Here is a 14,291-nt window from a genome sequence, read left to right as displayed (position 1 = left end):
CATATCAGCGGGGATGAGTATAAGTGAACGTGTTTATTTAATGTTCTGAATATAATTAACAAAATATGTTGAGTATACAAATATTAGGATTAACTGAAACCTAGTGTTAGTTTTTAACTTGAGAAACAAGTTGTTGTTGTTTTTTTACATGTATTTATATGTTAGATAAAACAGAGTCCAACTACTGCATTACAATGCTAAGATTACTATCCTTAAAGGGACAGTTTGGATTTTCTGAAACAGGGTTCCTTGGAGAGGTTGTAACAGGATTATATTGGTCCTCAGTGAAAATTACTTCAGACTTTAAATTAGTCTCTTCAGCTAATGTTTACAGAAGTATATATGGATTTACACACAAGCACAAATGTCATAAGAAAAAATACAGAAATCTCCTTTACATAAATCTCATCTAACAATTGTTAATGTCCCAAAAAGTATCCCAATCAACCTGGCCTAATATGAAAACATAATTGTTCCCGCTTGTTGCATCATGAGTTAACTGTGACTAAATGCATTTTTGGGTTGTTTTCGGCCTGAATACTGACGGACTTGTAAAATTGAATAACTTGTTATTTATAATTCTTCATAACTTAATAAATCGAAATATTATTGCCACTTTGCAAGTAATGGTTACCTAATATTTGGTTAATTGTATTACCTAAAAAAATAGTTTGGAAGCAAATCTCAACAAGGAAAAAGCAGCAAAAAAAACATTCTGCTGTCCATTAAAGACAACTGAAATCTGAAAACAAGGTAGCGCATCGTTACCAACGCAAAGTAAACACAATTAAAGCTGCAGTAGGGAGTTTTGAGAAAACCGTGGACTTAGCCTGCAAATTTAGAAAAGCACACCTTGCAGTCCCATCCTTCTTGCTCTCTACTGCACTACAGACCTTTCCACCATATATAGATAGATAGATAGATAGATAGATAGATAGATAGATAGATAGATAGATAGATAGATAGATAGATAGATAGATAGATAGATAGATAGATAGATAGATAGATAGATAGATAGATAGATAGATCTGTCAGTAGAAGAAAAACAGGAACAATAAAAGTAAGGAATTCAATGGATGACTATCATTCAACATACCAGTCTTAAAGACCTGGATATCACTAGCAAAATGATTAAAAAGACTATTTTGCTGTCTAAAAATATACATTACAGGCAGGAAATGCGGAATTAACAGCAGTGGATATTATACAGAACCCTGAAGAACCACAAAATAAGTGAAGTTATTCGTATGAGCAGTGATTTGAACCAAAACAGAGACTTTTTAAAAACAATCATTTTACTAACTTGATACTTCTCTTCACTGTTCTACAATTTTGTAGAATAGTGAAGAGGATGCACTCGGTGGAGATGGATTTTCTCTAAATCTTTGCACAACTGTCCTATGATAGGACAGATGTTTGGGTTTGCTCTGCTGGTTTGAACGTTTTCCATACTACGTGCTGTCTTGACAGTTTGTGGTTTGTGCTGTAATCACTGATGTTTTGTAACACCTACCACAAAGGAAATAATGCAGACAATACTTTGACCTTTGCACGCACCTTTGATTTAGCTTTGGTTAGGTGACAGTACGTGACATCAGCCGGCTTCAGAAGAGATTGCTCTCCACTGGCTATCGTATCTTCCACACGATCACCACTTTTTGTACCCTTTGTGCGTTGGTTTAAGGCGCTGACCTTTAAACTGAGAGCTTTAAAGTATGACAATTAACTGCTGTGTTTACTGCAAGTTACTCCTCTAAATAAAACCAGCATTTGACACTTTCATTTAACGTTGTGCTGTGAAAATATGGCCATCATCTTAATGATTTTTTTAAAACAGCAATATAAAATATTGAATAAAGTCTCAGCTCTTACGCCTTTTCCCTTGTCAGTCACACGGCCCTAAGAAGCACTTTGACAAGCTCTCCGACTCTAAGTTATACTGGTGTAATAGCGTTTCAAGCCTCTCATTGAAATGATTTATGCTGATGGCACAGATGTTGCTCAGATCCAGATTTTTCATTCAATTACCGAATCTGTCTTGCTGTTTTAATTATGGCGATGAAAGGTCCCATATTCCTTGTTCTTCAGCTGTACTCCTCAGTCCACGTTAACAGTTTGGGATAACGTGGCCACCCAATGCTGCTGCCAGAAACCCCATTTTCATTCATTTTGTTTTTCTCTTTTTTTGGCAGATGTTTAGTAGGCAGAAAATAGTAGTTTTAGGGTTCCGCTGCTTGTATGAAAAACAGTCAAAGTACTAGATGGTGTTGAAGTTGGGACACCGAACGGACTCCATAGTGGAACATGTGCAATGATCTTAAACATCAACTAGGTAAGGATTGTCCACTTTGTGTTTTAATACCAAAGGTCAATTTTAGAGAGTCCAAGTAACCTAAGTTCTGTTTTTGGACCATGGGAGAGATTCCCTGCACGGGGTATGCAGAAAGGCCCCAGGCCAGGATTCAAACCTCAGACCTTGCTGCAAGGCAACAGTGCTACCAACGATTCCACCCTGCAGCCCCTTTTTAATTTACCTAAATGAAACTGCGTAGTCATACAGGTCTCTAAAGAATCAACTTTAGATCCATCCATCCATTTTCTGATTCGCTTTATTCCTCATGGGGTCACGTGGGGTTGCTGATTCCTATCTCCAGTGTTCAATGGGCGAGAGGCGGGGTACACCCTGGACAGGTTGCCAGTCTGTCACAGGGCAACACAGAGACAAACAACCATTCATGCACACACTCACAGACAATTTAGAGCGACCAATTAACCTAACAGTCATGTTTTTGGACTGTGGGAGGAAGCCGAAGTACCCGGAGAGAACCCACGCATGCACAGGGAGAACATGCAAACTCCATGCACAAAGACCCAGGGTTGGACTTGAACCCAGAACCTTCTTGCTGCAAGGCAACAGTGCTACCCACTGGCGCAGTGGGTCAACTTTAGATTCCTTTATGATTGTATGCCGGTGGGGGGAAAATATAGCAGCTTTTCTCATTATTGTAGTGACCTTCTTTTTGTTCTCCTTTTGCTTTCATTAAGGATACTACTGTCTCCACAGAAGGCCTAACCAAGTTTTCCACGGCGCTCATCATTCTCACTTCTCGGAGATGGTAGTCAAACATCCTCTGAGCGTTACCCTTGACAGCCAAATGGGAGCTTATGTGGCATAACAGGACAACACAACTTAAGTTGACAAGGCAGATAACAAGATGCACGTCCTCGATTCTCAGAAGTGCACAGCAGCAGCCGCGGTGGGCTGAAGCTCTCTCAGTCCTAGGAGTATCAGCTTAGCAACACTCTCTACCTGCTTTTCTTTCTCTCTGAGTTTTTGTTTTCTTTCCCCTTAAGTAGATAAGTTCTCTTCATGCGGACCTCATGCATTTTTATTGCCATCTGGAGAACACTAACGGGTCATAATGAGGGGGTTTCAGTAGTACAAATCATTGTGGAAACTCACTCAAAGTCAACTTGACTAATTTGGCAGACCATGACTTTTTGTGCATTTCACCGTGTAAAGAAAGAGGGGTGGGGGGGTTGGGGGGGGCATGTTATTTCATATGATGGAAATATCCAGACAGCATGGGGAGAAAAAGGAAACCTTGGGAAATGGGGATAGCTTGCTAAAATATGCATCAATACGTTGTGTGTATGTTTGAAAAACACACAACACACAAATAATTTTGCTTGACTTGTGCGTCCTTTCTCCCCCCCCTTTTTTCTTTCCCTTTCCCAGGAGCACAGAAGTTGATGGGCTGTCCCAGACGCCAGTTGACATTTTGTCCCCAGTCCAAGCGAATGCAACATAAAAAACTCACTCAGGCATGAAACCGGGAGGAACGCCGAGCTCATCCTCTGCCCCCAGCGTGCACCTCTTGGTGGGGAGTGCAAGGTGAGCAGAACTTGAGCTTGTCATGGCTGCACGCCTCTGACAAACATAAGTAGATGCTAATGGCAAATTCGTGACAGAGCTGAGTCCCACCACCATATGGCTAATTGCCACAACAATATCTGCTGTGTTATTAATCACGTTTTCATAGAGTGCCATGATAATTGGAATAATTAGATGGGGAGCAGGCACTGGGATGCTTTGGCAACATTTATAGATCAGAAAAAAAATATATAAAATTCTCTCTTCAGTATTGTCTAATGTTTGGCTTCCTTTTTTTAGCCCAGCAATATTTTAATTATTTGTCTTCGTATATCTTGTGACCTGTAATTCTTCTTTTTTGGCCCCCCTTTTCTCCCATTCATCAGCCTTGTTTGCCTCACTAATCATTTTTTGATCCCCATTTCCCCATCATGGTTACAGTTCTGCTGTGGAAAGTAGAGCTGATAATTAATGAATACAGCAACTTGCCTGTCATGGGGAGGTTGGATGGGAGTTGTTGAGGGGTGTGGCTGGGTCTTTTCAGGTAACTGAATGAGGCCATGAGCCTCATTAAGTCTGAACATTAAGTATTTGTCATTTAACCCTTAACTAAATTTTGTGGGGCATGTTAACCTTGAGCTGTACCTTCCTTGTTGGCTTATTGAAAAAGACATGTTTTCCAGATGTTAAATGGGAAGACATAAGGCATTTGTGGGGTGTCATTTCAGACCAAACTGACCATATGGGAATGAAATGAGTGCCTCCATGTGGTTAGATAAATATTAGCCAAATTAACCAGAAGGTTGGTTATGCTGTCAGTTTCACTTTCAGTTTCAAGCATCCAGCCCTCTGAGGTGAGTGAATCGTGATGAGCACAGACAGTGTTTGCGTAGTATTGTATGGGATTAGGTAATGGTTTTTACTGGGTAATTGTTGCGATATTTGAGTAGCAGCTGTGTAAATGCCTTGACATATGAGTACATATTAAAAAAACAGAATATCGTCCAGTAAGACGTTCACACAGTCAGTGATCATTTGCCATTTAATCTGCCGGTGTTGGTCCATGTTTCCATCCAACTGCCAAAGTTTGAACGAACTTTTTAAATGTTGCAAATAAAATGCAAATTAGACGTGTTTTTAGTTTTGAGTACTACGCAAAGTGTAATTTTGTCACAAATTGACGTTAAGCATGGCTGTAATAAACAGGAAATAGAGGTTGCAATCTAGCAGGAACCATATATCTAAAAAAAATTTAGAGATTTTTCAGGAATGTGTTGCTATCGGTCAAATTGTAATATTTCTGTCATGTCAACTTGTATTGACGATGTTACTTCCAGCCTGGAGCCATAGAGAAAAAAAGTCAAATTCTGTGCACGTTATGGGAATATGTGGGAAGATGACGACAGCGGAAACAGCTGATCAGTCATGTGAGGTAAAATGTTCACTACATCAGAACTTTTTCAGCAAATATGTTTCCATCTTCCGTCTTGCGCATTAACTCTTGTTCGCAATCTCCGAAAACCTCCTAAAGCGAGCGTAAAAACTCTAGTGCAAAATGGAGGAAGTATTTTTAAGTTTTGCCATTTCCAAAAACCTTTTTTCATGCAATATTTTAAAATCTGCATAAAAATCTTTGGTGGAAACACGGCTAGCCCTCAACCATCTGCCAAGAGAGTTTGGAATATTTCATGCTTCTTTCTGCTGACAGCTTTATGAGGATGATGGTGTAGTTTTAAAACAGCATAAGTATCTCAGGTTTGAACCAGCACAGGTGCAAGACTATTGGTGACTGGGCTTTGGACCAACGAGTAACAGTGTAGTTCTTTTTCTCTTTAGCCCAGGTAAGACGTTTCTGACACTGTCTCTGGTTCAGGATTTGTCTCTGAGTAGTAGCTCTTAATGCACTGACTGACTGTAGCCTCAGTCCACTCTTTGTGAAGCTCCCAAGAAATCTTTAGTGGATTTTTACTTTACAATCCTCTCAAAGCTGAGGTTATTCCTGTTGCTGGTGCACATTTTCCTACCACACTTTTTCTTTCTGTTCAGCTGTCCATGAATATGCTGCGTACAGCCAGTTTCTCCTGCCTACCACCTGCTACTCTTTTCAATGAGGAAACCAGCAACCAACCATGTTAGTTTACTTCTTCTCCCACTTCTTAAAGTGTAATTGGTTATTGGTAAGCATCATATGATGCCTTTGCTGCCGTGGAGTTTGTGGGAGCATTTGCTGCATTAGTTGGACTTTAGTTGGTTTGGCAAATTGTCTTTGTTCCCTTATTGGATTATGTGTGAGATCCCGACTAAAGCAGGCAAAAAAATCACCTGGAACCTTGCTGTACATCTTCAGTCTATTTAGGCATAGAGTGTATATGAGGATATTTCTATTATCTGAGATAGGATTGCTTATTCATATAAAGATTTTTTTTTTCAAGTTCTGATTTGCAGACTTACTTATAGTATTATGTTGTTTTATCTTTGATTAAAGGGCCTCTATAGTGACAAGACCTCTCTACTGAATCAATTAGCCTCTTAGAACTTCATTGTAACACTATTCACACTTTTCTCTGATATTGGCTTATTAACACTGCGGATGACAACTAAAGACCAAGCTATTTTTTTTCTTCACCACCTCCCACTCATTCACTTTACTTTTTCACAGCTCTCTCTCCATCATCATCTGCCTCTGCCGTCTACAGACACGTAACCTACACAGATTCCATATACTAACCAATGCTGATATGTAAAAGTCCCAATCGGGCTCACTGTTAACTCTGCAGAGAAGTGTGTAGGCTATTTTCCAGAACGACTTGTCTTCCTGATTGGCCTGTTTGTTTTTCATTTTTGTTTTTGCTAACTTTGATGCTGAAAAAAATAATAATAAGACCAATGGAAATCCTACATTTGTTTGTTTATTTTTACTGCATATTACTTTAATCAAGGTTAATTAAAATATCCTTTAGAGGATATTTTAAATGTATATATTTTACATCTTAAATGTAAAACAGAAATCTAAACAACAATAAGTACGTCAGACTAATCAGCTAAGTGTTAAAATTAAAACGGCTTAAAAATTAAACAGCAAATGCCACACAGCTAATAGTTCTTCAGGTTTTATCCGTTGTTTAGAAACAACCAGATAGTTTAGATGGTTGATAAATTGCACATACTAAATTACTAAAACATTATTTCTAAAAACATTCACTTTGGGAAGCATTTAAACAAGATTATAAACTGAATTAGTGCAATAAATTAAGTATTTGATGATTATTTTTAATGTAGAGACTTATCTGTAACTACAGTCTGCATTTGGATGATGAGTTCTGGGAGAGCTGAAAAGGTAAAATCCAGGTTGGTTTGGACGGAGTGTTAGTTTCTAGTGTTAACCCTTCACAGAAGTTGTCAATGACATCTTTAGTTTAACCTTTCCCTAGAATATCCCATCCCTCTGCCATCCACTCTGCTATTTTGTCCACTCACACATTATCTTGCAGCTACCTCGCTGCCCCCTCTTCTTTCCTTAGCTCCTTCTCCCCGGGGTAAGCTGGGGTGAAAATTATTCCCTCTCCTCAGAGCAACAATTAAGGGTTCGCTGCTGGGCTTTATGGTCAGAGGAGCAGCTGTTTTTTGCCATTCCTAGGTCCATAACTGTCTGAAATGAGAACGAGGTTGGCAGAAAATCATCATGGGCCCCTCCTAATTCTATACAACAGCCATAATTCTTTTCCGTTTATTCAGCATATATCACACACGTCTCTAAGTCGACTATAAACATCTAACGTCAGAGTATTTGATGTCTGTGGGACAGACCGGTGCTGAGGGAAGGCTATAAACATTTCCGACAGGCATATGCTGAGGAAGACCAAATAATTAGGATGGTTCAGTTAACCAGAGTGGGTGGTGCAGAGGATCTTTATTCTGACAGACTTCAGTCCAGAAACAGGGGTCACGTGTTAAAAAGAACAAAATGAAAGGATATATTTAAAAAATATATTACAGAAAAGCCATTATAAAACAAAATCCTTTTTGCAAATTGTCTTAATTCATCAAAGTCACTATTGTAAAGTTTTGCTCTCTTATCTGTTGTGATTGGGAAAAAAAGGCTTTTTATTTAGTAGGCATACATATGTTAGACTTTTTGGTCACATCCATGTAGGGTGATCCATAACTAAGGAAGAAAATAAAACGAATCTGAGAAATAAAGTTTAAAAAAGAATATAAATATATAGATGATGCAAGTTCAAGTGTACCTAAGCTTTCCATCTTCAGATATTAGCTAATACCTATAGTGCAGGGGCCTGCAACCTTTACAGTCTAAAGAGCAATTTCCTTACAGTCCATTTGAATTAAACTCGTTAAGCGCCACAGATGTTGCCTGGCCGTTTGAAAAAAGACAAGTTATAATTTTTGATAAAGATCTACTGTAGGAAATATGTTGTCATTGTTAAAGAAATGCCCTTTTATGTAAATTTTGAGGTTAAAAAAAGATAATGGTTGGCATGTTGATATTTGTGGATAATGATGTAAAAACAATCTTTGTTTCCAACATAATGAAAAAAGATTGATTAAAAATTCAATATTACTGGCACTTTCAGCATCATTTTGTTGTGAAAATTAAAAGCAATTATTCGAAGAGAAAATTTATTACCATTATTACATTTAAATACCATAATAAAAATATAATTTGTAGCCAAATTTATTAAGAGCCACTGTGGATGGTCCAAAGAGCCACTTGCGGCTCCAGAGCCACAGGTTGCAGACTCCTGCTATAGTGTCATGACTTTTGTGTTTGTAGATTAACCAGAATGCAGACAAGAGCCAGGGAGCCGCATGATAAAGTAAACGGTGACTTGATTCAGCGAAAAATCCAGTCTGGGTAGGTGTACACAAGATCCAGGACGAAAACAAAGGGCGATGAAACTGGCAGGTTAAACAGGGGAGGGAACAGAAGGAGAGGCAGGTGAGGGTAATTAGCACAGGTGGAAGACATGCTGGTAATGAGCTGAAGGAGAGGGAGTGCAATGGAATGACAGAGACAGGGGGAAAACAGAAGCTAACAATAATATAAACATCACAATGAATAAATAGACTATGACAAAATTAACTCACGAACTGAACAAATGACAGGAAGGCAGAGAAGTCAGGATCTAACAGAAACAACAAAGCCTGGGGCAGGCTGACAGAAGCGAGGCTGCCATACGTCCGGGCCCTCTGACCACCGCCAGCAGGCGATGCGGTGGAAGCGTCTTGTGTGAGGACACAACGATTGAGACGAGCTCAATCGACAAAAAGCTCCCTAACTCCTGCGGCACTGTCGAATAATTATAAGAGACAATAAGCAAGGAACGGAAATAAACAACAGTAAAAAGATGAAAAACAGAAAGATGCACTGTCTCCAGAACATAAAGTAACAACAAGCTAAACACCTAGGGATCATGACACCTAGATTTATTTTTGTTTATTTATTTTTTTAAGCACATTCCTATTTATTTCAAAAAGATTCAAACAGTGGTGCTTTGGGAAAGTTTTTAGGGCCAGATAGAGGGACACTTCTTATCTTGGAGGCAGACCTAAATCAAACGTCACATGATTTTATGAGGTTTATTGATTTGTTGTGGCATCAAAACCTCAATTAAATCCATCAGTGCGGACATTGTCCTCCTTGGCCCCTGCTTGTTGGTACTTCTGAATCGAAATATGACATGTATGCATAGCAAATGTCTGAATTTCCTGCAGAAATGACCAAGATATGTCGCTTACTGAGCATCTTTATCAGTGATAACACAGCTTCCCTTTAAGTCCACCACTGGAACACAACTAAGCAGGCTTTGATCTGTTAGACTTGCCACCTGTCATGTAGACGTGTATATTTAGTCCTAACTGACCAGTAAGGAGTGTAATCAGTATAATAATGATAAGAAGAGAAGGATAATGATACGCTTTGTCACCTTGGTAACAAAGTGACAAAAGATCCAATCTAAAGATCCAAAGAGTCCTGTGTGTTGAAACGACACTGGTTCAGTGTTCAGAGTTTTTAATGTCTAGTTAATTCACAGTTAATTGCTGTAACAAGCAAAACTCTTAAAATGCTGTAGTGTCAGTAGATGAGTATGTCCACTTGATCTCTCAAAAAAAAAAAAAAAAGGTGTCTGGAGTAGTGTGGAGTTCCAAGCTTTATAGACAGAGATTTTGAATTTGAGAAAGCTTCCTGGATGGGAAGCAAAATGTCTTTATTATTCAGAATAGAGGTCCAGTTGTTTTATTCTTTAACCTTTCTTTTTGGAGTGATCACGACCTGGATAACTGAGAATCTTCACCAACATATGTCCACTTGATTAGTATCTCTCACACATATTTTTGCCACGTTAACTCTTAACTCCAGCATAATAAAATTTGAATTGCCATTTGTTTGAGATTTTCATAATCCTATGATTACAAGGAATCTATTGATACAGAATATCACATGATCAATCAGTGGGAAGGGCTCAAACATATATATATGGAAATATTAAAACATGTGAGTGTCATCCTGATTAATTTATAACAGTAAATATGTGTTACAATAAAGTACTAGCATTACCCTAAGATAACTGCTTAAAGGCTCAAACTGATTGTGATGCCAATCTCGCTTCTCAAATATATGACTAATCAGCTGCTTGCCGTAACTTAATTTTCTCTCCCTCTCAATCTATTTCCTTTCTGCCAGCCTGATTTCCCTTTCTTGGGGAAAGACTGGACTTTTTCCTGCCTCCTGCCAGAGAAGCAGCAGACAGATATGGTTTAAATAATTTAGCAACTTAACATAAAGGGGAGAAAGGGGCCTCTGAACATTCATTATTACCTTTAATCCAAGTTCCAGCAAGGGCAATTTTTGTTTTGACATGAATTAGAAATGTAAAAACTACATCACAAACAAAAAAAAATCTTTTGATTCTGGATATTTTGACGTTCCCTTTCTGCGTTGCACCATGTAGCATTCCCGATCCCCGACAGTCCAGCACCCCAGGATATGGGACAACGGATGAGTGTGAAGGCAGCCAAAGTCTGAGGAACAGCTTTAAAGGACCTTCAGAAAGCCTGAAGAATTGTTCACCAAACTTTTTAAAAGGATTAAAGGAAAGTCTGGACGCTCTGGGGGCAAAATGGAGAGTGCAATAAAACAGAGATCTGACACTGTGTACATCTGTGCCTTCCTCTCTTGAGCCTGCTCTCCCTTCCTCATCTCTAGAGGTGAGCTCTAGGTTGCTACCCATATTAGTTTGCTTTCCACTTAATGAAGCGGTGGAGCATGAAGGTCCAAGCACTCCTAAACAGCGCGTTCATTAAACCGATGGTGCTTAATGATGACGGCAAAGGCATAGGCGACCCATTGGCTCCCACTGAGAATGACTATTAGCTTTAAAGCCAGATGGGGGGAGGAGGGTGTCAACAACACTGTCCCGAGGACATTTAGCCCTTGGTAAATGACTGCAGCAAAGTCAGTTATAGAGCCTAAAATATTAACATTGTTAAGTACAACTATATAGAATCAGATGTGTTGAAGAGTATATAGGTATGATCTTACAGTGTATTGTACAAAGGACCACAGTAACATCATTCATAGACATTTCTGTTGGAGTAAAATCCTATTTGGTAACAATAATAGTTCAGATAATTTATCCCAATGAAGATATGGATCTAAATAATGGTCTATAACTGACAAAAAATAATTGCATGTCTGTTGTATTATAGTATTTCCTCAGTATACAGAGCTTTGAAATTCAATTGAGCATTTACATGTTCAAGGACAAAAAGTTTTAACGTGACTGCAGACGAGTTTTCCTTAATAAACTGAGCTCAGCTTCCATTAGATTTGAAAATGTAGACCAAAATCATGCTTGAAATGGTGCCCTATGACATGCCAGCTATAAAGCAAAATGTTTGTGTAGGCTTCTTCCCTGGTGGCTTCCTTTGCCCCCATTTGCATTTAGACATTAAGGTTTCTCCCCCATTTTCAAATGCAATTGAGAACAACATGGATCAACATGCCGAGGACGCCGCTGGGTCTTGCTCACACCCCTGTTCTCCGATTGCCATCCGGAGTTTGGGGCCTGAAGGAGGAGCGGGCCCCTTGGTCAGGCTCGGAGCCGGGGATTGGCGTTGGGTCCTGCAGGGTGGCTGGAGCTGGGGCTGCCTCTTCTGCTGTCCCCCGGATTCTGGAAGGCAGGGTGTGGGCGAGACAGCGTCTCAGGGTTAATGGAGTGGGCTCTGGATGGCAGGGACGTTCAGGTTCATGTTGGCCCCAAATCCTGGGCCTTGGGTATCTGGGCCCATTGCTGGATCCGGTCCGACACGGCTGGCTGCCGGCGGAGCCTGCAGGCTTGTCGCCGCAGCTCCTGGGGCCTTCAGCACTGTGGCTGTTGGGGGTTTCCTGAGGCTCCTCTCTGTTCTCCCCTGGGATGTGGAGGTGGATGTCCCTGTGTTTGTCCCTCTTGGGCACCTTTGCTCTGGGGGATCTTTCGGGCGTCTGGGGTTCTGATTTCCCCAATGTCTGCCTTGGCGCCCTGGGGGGTTGGGTCTTGGGCTCCTCACAACCACTTTTGAGCATTTTCCTTATGGATAAACCTTACATATACAAGTGCACCCTCGCAAACACCTACAGGTGCGTAGATTAAGGTGCTTACAGACTCATTTTTACACAGAAAACCCCTATTATTAGCTTAGCTGTCACTTTATACATCTAGTATTTAATAATACTGTGTATTTATCAGTGATGTTATCATGGCGTTGGCTGTTTGTACTTATAATACATTATTGGCTTGCTTTGTATTGGTTTTGCTTCTCTCATTATATCTCTCTTTACATGCGAAGAAGCAGATACTGAGGATATTATCTTGTTGTCTTCTTTTCCGCTCCTCCATTTTTTTTCACCTTTGCTCCCGTTTAACATTTCATCTCATTTTTTCTCTTCTTTTTTCTCTTCAACTTTCCTGTTTTTCTGTCCACTGAACATGAAATAGTACCAGAATAAAATCTAATAAAGCTTTATGCATATATAAATCAAGCGGAGCACTACAGCGAAAGCAGTAATGCTCCACTTGTGAAAGTAAAATCTGTTGGGCTCTGTCTGACATTAAGACAGCAATTCTTAATGCTACACTGCCAGACATGACACATTTGTTTCTCCTTCAATGTCCCTTTAGGAGCTCAGTATAAGTATGTCTCAGTGTGAAAATAGCAAATGTCACTAGGCTGAATGTCGCTCACTCAACTGGTGTAAAAGTGTTTTACCATTAGATAGTGTTTGTTAAGAATCTATAAGCATTTATTTGGTTGAACAAGTATATAGCAATGCCTGAATGGCAAGCTATGAACTAGTAGGCCAAAATGTAACTTGATGTTGAAGACATAGTATAAATCAGGGGTCACCAACATGGTGCCCGCAGGCACCAGGTGGTCCCCCAGGACAATAGGTGGTGCCCTCAAGCCTGTTAAAAAAAAAAAAAAAAACCACCAGTGAACTGCATTTAAAATGCTATTTTATTCAGTTGCTCTTCCTTTTTAATCCTACTTGTATTTACATAAATCTAAAAATGACAAAAGCATTAAAAACATGTTTATATTACGTAAAGTTAAGGTGAGCTTGGACTCTTGTAGCTCAAAGGTCAATACAGGTAGCCCTTCGTATGACACAGTACCAATAAAGTAGCTCTCAGTTTTTGACCCCTGGTGTAAATATATGCATTATATGACTATTGAGATTGCCATATAGGCTACGCACTTCATATATTTGTTAACCACCTATGTTACCATCGGCCACTATTGTGCCAGTTTGGTGTGGAGTGCTTTAGTTCGTACCTTTGTCTTAGTAATTACCAAAGGTCTTAGTAATTGTGAAAAGCACGTTGGGGTCTTTGGGATTTGTTCAAATGCTATAAAGCGCAGGCCTTTTTGGATCTAAAGATTTACTACAATTACAAGTGAGATTACCTGGTTTAAATTTTTGGTTGTGACTTTCTTTAGCATTGTCAATGTGTGCTTCTTTGTGACCATTTCAACAAGTGGATAATAAGTTAGACTTATAAACCAAAGTTTCTGGGATTTTAAAGGAAGTACACATTTTGCTTAATGATTAAATAAATTGCTTAAAACTCAAATAATCCTTGCCATAATCCTTTGGTTGCATACAGTTTTTAAAACTGTTTTTATTTGTCTATTACATATTCTTATTGGGAGTTTTTATATTACAGCGCACAGTGAAAAGATAATCATATTCTGTGTCATCATCCTTCTGTTTTTCCTGTACATGCCAAAAGGCTACCTGTCAGTCACAGGCACAGCACAATCACAGAGCAAACGAATATGCACATGTACTCATATCAGTGGATAATATTTAATCACCAGTGTAAACAACATGCATGTCTTTGGAGTATGGGAGGAA

General features: G+C 39.4%; 1 long non-coding RNA gene across 2 annotated transcripts in view; it reads left to right on the top strand.

The window, feature by feature from the left end:
• The window catches only part of LOC118557909, a 54,253-nt gene that overhangs the window by 25,373 nt on the left and 14,589 nt on the right, over positions 1-14,291 (top strand). The window contains exons 2-3 of one of the 2 annotated variants that reach the window (XR_004928104.1): positions 3,740-3,895; positions 10,846-11,018. This is a non-coding gene — a long non-coding RNA (uncharacterized LOC118557909). Of the gene's footprint in view, positions 1-3,739; positions 3,896-10,845; positions 11,019-14,291 lie in introns of those variants that run through there. The other variant, XR_004928105.1, reaches the window with a different exon arrangement.

This window comes from Fundulus heteroclitus, chromosome 3 (assembly GCF_011125445.2).
Source record: "Fundulus heteroclitus isolate FHET01 chromosome 3, MU-UCD_Fhet_4.1, whole genome shotgun sequence".
Taxonomy (NCBI): domain Eukaryota; kingdom Metazoa; phylum Chordata; class Actinopteri; order Cyprinodontiformes; family Fundulidae; genus Fundulus; species Fundulus heteroclitus.
The sequence above is the reverse complement of the archived record's forward strand: the minus strand, read 5'-3'. Positions and strand labels throughout refer to the sequence as shown.